At 33.4% G+C, this 6,257-nt stretch overlaps 1 long non-coding RNA gene across 1 annotated transcript; it reads left to right on the forward strand.

The window, feature by feature from the left end:
* Nucleotides 1–3,873: 3,873 nt before the first annotated feature.
* LOC149802519 (uncharacterized) lies at nt 3,874–5,793 on the forward strand. Its single transcript, XR_016419917.1, has 3 exons — nt 3,874–4,088; nt 4,569–4,897; nt 5,628–5,793. It is a non-coding gene; the product is annotated as an uncharacterized LOC149802519 (long non-coding RNA).
* Nucleotides 5,794–6,257: the final 464 nt, after the last annotated feature.

Genomic DNA, 6,257 nt, shown 5'->3' on the forward strand with positions numbered 1-6,257 from the left:
AGGTAGGTATTTTTTTAATATTTTTAAAACATTATATATCATTATATATATATATATATATATATATATATATATATATATATATATATATATATATATATATATATATATATATATATATATATATTACATACTAAGCACTACAAGTACTGAGCAAAACCGGCTCAATTAAATCATCAGATATATTTTGGGAATTTTGTTTTTACCCTGAATTTTGTGTAGCCTGGTTTCTTTTACAGATGGTATCATCTCATACACTATTGTATTTTGCTCTGATAAGATTTTGTGACCAGAGCATTCTTCTGTTGATTTCTTCATGTAGATTTATTGATGATTTATGTATAAATGTGTTTTTGAGAATGCACATTATTTAAATTGGTTGTCAATAACGCTTATGAAATGGTTTTATTTTGAAACAAAAGTATACCAGTGATAAGTTTTAAATGCATGTTTAATGTACTAAGAGATAAAGTAAGACAAAGTTTTAAAGTCAACACCTGTCAATTGAAAAAGCTATCAGAACTTACAGAAAACAACATTAACATACTTTACATTTTGACTCGTATGTTTACAAATATAATAATCATGTCATCTGACTCTTGCATGACATCACATGATATTAAAGAGGACAACTGGCTAACAGATTGTTTACAGTTATATAGATTTTAAAAAAGATACAGATATTATATGAGAACATGGGATATGACCATTATTGGAAACACTGATGTTCATAGATCCAACTGATGATGCAGAACAAGTAACTTATGGTCATCCAGTGTATGGTGATAAGCATGTGATAGGTGGTGCATGGCAGTAAAATACTGAAAACTTGGAATACCACAGTATCATAGCACCAGTGATATCATAGGAAGGATATTAATTATTTGTTTGGTGTTTTTGTTATATTGTTCATCTGAATGTTTTATACATGTTTATCACATGCAGTCTTCAGTTTTGAAAAGATAGAAGTGTGTTTGTAATCCTTTTACTTCGGTAATATTTCCATACAGAACCTCCTATGTACCAAATAAATTTGTACATTATGTCTCAAGAGCACACTGGTTATATTCAGTAGTGACTACTTGAAGAATTATCCCCCAAAACATTTTATTACCTGATTCATATTTATTATATTCGCTTTACAAAAGTGCTGCTGTTTTAAAGAATCTAATTTTTTGCAGGTGATAAAATAACCTTTTTGCACTTAATATTGGCAGAAACCATGAAAAGGATGATAATTTGTAATTTCTTATGTTTTGACCATCACAAAAATACCAGATATATATCTGAACCTGAGATGAAATTTGAAACTTGGCCAGTTAAGTTTACCAACTCATGTGGTATTCTAATTTATTTTAAATAAATCTTAGAACCATCAGCTGGTCTGATTTTGTGTCAGGTGTTTTTTCATAGTGTCTGATCTTAAAAATAAAATCTTTCTTGCATTTCATCCTGAAAGTTGAATCTAGTACTTTGTCATAATAATGTACAGTAATTAAGATGATAATACAGTAATGTTAAGGAAACTCCAGTAATGGAGCAAGACATTAATCATTTTGCTCATATAGTATTGATTAATTGCTTTATCAACTTGTGTTACACTTAATATCCTGGAGTGCATTTCATGCAGTTTATTCTTTGGAGACATCACATATTAAAAGTGACTTGGCCACACCAAACTAAGGTCACTGTAGCCTGCTTGTCATGCTTTAGATACCTTTGTATATTCAGCCTTTTTGATCATTGCACCTTCAGTATATTGCGCCTTGTTTCACATTTACTTTTTAAAATGTAATGAACAAGATTAACTAAACAGACTTACTTAACTTTTCAGCCCTCCTTTTAAGGTACTATCTAATATTTCATGCATTGGTGTAATATAATCACATATCAATAAATCAATCAATTCATTACCCCTATTTCATTTGCAAGTAGTTGTGATACAATTAATGTTTACAAGTAAATCAAACATTATGTAGTCTAATTAGTACAATAAATTGTAGTTGATGATTTTTGATAGGGTTACTTGCATTCAAGTTTTCACCTAAAAGCAAATAGTTATTTTTTGGCCATTATTTTGTTTTTCTTTTTTACTAATAATATATCCAGTTTATTGTTTTTTTAGGTTTAGATGATGAACAATCAGCAGCTTGCAGCGGAAGGCTGCCGATGCCCCGTCGTCAGCTACCACAGTCCCATGTGCAGCAAGTACCACAGGTGGCTCAACACCAAGACCTATTACAGAGATTAACAAAAATTTATGCAATATATTTGCTCCATACAGCCATCCCAGAACTGCTGGAAGGTTCTCCAATCCAAGACAGGGAAACAGTAGAGGCAGGGCCATGGAACCCATGTCATATTGGACCCACAGATTCTGCTTGTTAGCAAGCACATCTGAGGTATAAAGAAAAACCCAGCTATCTTTTAAATCATAATTTTTTTTTGAGTTCTGAACAAACTCCCTTTGTTTATATGGAAACACAAATTCTGTATGTCCCTTAATATTTTTGGCAAAAATTCATAGCAGCTCTGTATGACACTTAACTAGGTATAATTATCCAGTGTGTGTGTGCGTGCGTATATGTGTGATTTGGATTGTTAACATAGCTTTAAAATATTTTCAGTCATATCACTATGATGTCTGCAGTGTGGCAGTTTATAGTGATGTCTAGCACTGGTGTATCATGCCGCAGACATGTAACATGATGTCCCACCATCACATTATCCTTACCCCAGGATGACCAGTCCTAACAATATCCTCTTAATGCTGACCACCTAGTGAGGCAGCTGTTAGTAACATTTTTTTAGGTCTTTGGTATGACTCATCCAGGGTTAGAACCGGCGACCTACTGCATCAGAGGCAGACATTCTAACCAGTTAGGCCACTGGAGCAGTCCCATCCAATTTGGTTTACTTTGATGTTTATCAGCACAGCAGCACAGTTTGGTTATTTAGTGAAAAGGCAATTGGAGTAAAGTGCCTTACCCAAGGACACACCACAGTAGCTGACTTGGGCTGGTCCATTGGTAGGATTCTAACCTAAACCCTTTCGGTCATGAGTTCTGCATGCTAACCAATGAGCCATTGTTGATACCGGTACATCCAATTTTGGGTGATGGAGATACCAGGAAGAATATAGCATGAGAATATCTTATTGTTATGACCTATGTTCTATCTCTGACTCGCTAAGGTTGTCTCTCACAGACCTGGCAACCCTGATGAGTCCGTCTCAGTAAGGCAGTTGGTTTTTTTCCATAAGATTGACTAGTTTTCAGTAAGGTGTAACAAAATATCAATAACTTCTATTGTAAAGCTGGAAAACGTAATTAAAAGTTTGACAAATCGATGATAAACATTATGTTCAACTGAAAAGTTTGTAAAGTATATGCGTATACTTTATTTACCACCAGTACAGTTGCACAAACTCTAGTTCCAAACCTGATGCAGCTCAGTGGCTTGTTGCTATCTCTCAAGTTTACATATTTCTTGGAAATTCTTTTCCATTTCACATGATGGCAATCATATCATCCTCCACAAGACATACTCAAATTGGCATGAGATGTCTAATAGACATAATTGTGTCCTTTTCAGCTTTTATAAACAAGAATATGAATACTCCTTTTTATTCTTCTGTGTTGATTATTAACACTTTTCTAGAAGCATATTTTCCCTTTCGTCTTCAACATGCATCACTATCTGTATGCCATTTTTAAAAATTCTATAATCAACAGTATGATCATGCAGATGCTTCACATGAACAAATAGGTGCAGTTTAAAGCATCTAGGGTGCTGCTGTAAAGTTAGTCTGGTTTCCTGACTAATTTCAATAATTCTAAGATGAACCCTGGATACAAATAAAACACGGATGAACCAATTATCTGGATTTTTTTGGAACGATCATTTTTCTGTAGATTTTGTATGCATGTCGTGTGTATTTTAAGGGTAATTTTCATAAGACTTACGGAAAAATCGTAAGAGTTGACAGGTCTGCTCTCATCCAGTGCAGTATGTCTAGTCCTATTAGTGTACAGCTGAGACTAAAAGAACACCATAGGAATATCCACATTAAAAAAAAAGAGACCCAGGTTTCTAAACACTGTGACCTACTTCACCACACCTAAACTGTGTTCAATATCAGATAATAGTAGCAACATTAAGTGGAAATATAGAGAATATTTTTGGACACACCAAGATGTATTGTGACTGTAAACACAGAAGTGTGCATATTGCCATGCCTGCATTATTTCTGTGGTAGAAGATTAATGTGGTGAAACTAATATTGTCATGACATTGTCAGAAGGTGGTTTCAGTACCACACTCGCATCATTAGATAAGTATCATCTGTAATGGAATGATAGATAGGACAGATTTACTCACTACTGACATGTAGTAATTTTGTGACTAATTGGGGTTGGTGGGTATTAAACATTAAGGTTATTGCTGATCTTTACTGTTCTCATCTTTGCTGCTGATGCCACATTGGACTTCATTTTGGGTGGTAGAAGGGTCTGGTATTTTTTGTGCTTTCACACACACTAACAGATTATTTTCCATCTTTTCTTCAGGACAGTGTTCCCAGCAGATATGAACGAAAGCGCCTTTATGATGCTGGTCTGGTAAATAAAAAGATACATTTTTGTAAGGACAGTGACCCTGCATATTTCAGGACTAAACTTGAAGAAAGCTTTCCCAGATTAAAATCTGGAAGGGGATTTGAATTGCTGAGGTCAGGCATTTGCAGCCATTGTTCTTAGAAAGGATTCGGATGCCACATGGTGGATACACCAATGCTTACCTGGCAGATGAAAGCAACTTGGGGCAAGCCGTGTGCTATATATGACCCATTCAAAGAGACCTTGATTTATCAGTAGTGACAGATTGCCAGGAAGCCCAGGTTTGTTGTTTATATTTAAAAATGCATAATACTGCAGTGCATTAACATCGCTTTCAAATTTCATTCATACAATTTTAATTACCTCACCTGTACAACTGTGGCAAGGTAGTTACTTCCAATGGGAATAGCACTGTCAACAGTATTAAAGTTTTGTGTCTTAGTTTTTAAATTATATTATCAATACCATTTACTGTATTCGTACAAAACTTTGGTTTAATATTTATTTAATATCCAAAACTTGTACACTGATATGCTTATGCAGATATGTAGTTGTATCGTTATGAATAGTGTTCAAGTTTTTAAAAGATGTGTATCTTTTACATCAGTAGTTATATTATACTGCATCTTTGTGACTCTGTTACAGTAAATACAAATTTTATCATGTATCATCAGTACTGAAAATAGTAATGCTAGAAATAGTTAATATTTATTAATTTCTTAATTGGGAGGAGGGTTCATTAACAGTAATATCTAAAAATCATGTGATGAAATCAGTATTGTTTAGTTAAATATGTACATGTAAGTTTGTCTTGTGTATTTTGTGCATTTGCTGTGAATTCTCTTCTTTCATGCTGTTAAATAAGTTTTGATTGTGTCAAAAACACCATAACATATTCACAGATCTGAGTACTAATAAAAGTGTCCATTTTTTTGGAAACCACACAAATTAATATCTATAAAAGTGAATTTATGGTAAAAGTTCTTAAACTTTCTTATTTTTCATTTGCAGGTAGATGTACAGAAAGAAGAAAGTTTGACATGTGGGCAGATGGTTGTTGTTGGAATGCTCAAAGAACATGCATCATCCTACACAATAATGCTTTATTTTACATCAAACTCAAATATGCATCTGATACTATAATAGTTAAAACTATATGTCGAATGAATTACATAGAATAAAGCAATATATTACTTCTGTTCAGATAGAGTTCATCTTCAATCCTTATTATCTTTTTCCCCGACATCAAATGTTATTGCTGTATTCTTGTAGTATTATCTCAACCTCCACAACCTCATTTTTTGTTTAATGAGGGGATTGTGGTCACTGAATACAACAACCAGATAAAGAAATAAACTAATATACACTTCAGAATGTTGCAAAGACAATGTCAAAGACAAACATTCCTTTTCAGTTGTGGAACAATTTCTCTGATGACTGTTTACTTTTTTTTAAAAGTCCTACTTGATGATCTACATCTTGGATCAATACTCCTCCAACCCCTACATCACTTGCATCAAGAGACTTTTTAAATAATTGAAATTTGATGCTGAAAGAAGCAGTGCACTTTTCAGCAAGGCTTTTAATTTTTCAAAACAAATTCCACACCAATGAAACTTAAATTTCTTAACAAACTTGTCC

This window comes from Sinohyriopsis cumingii, chromosome 3 (genome assembly GCF_028554795.1).
Source record: "Sinohyriopsis cumingii isolate HCF-2022 chromosome 3, ASM2855479v2, whole genome shotgun sequence".
NCBI lineage: Eukaryota > Metazoa > Mollusca > Bivalvia > Unionida > Unionidae > Sinohyriopsis > Sinohyriopsis cumingii.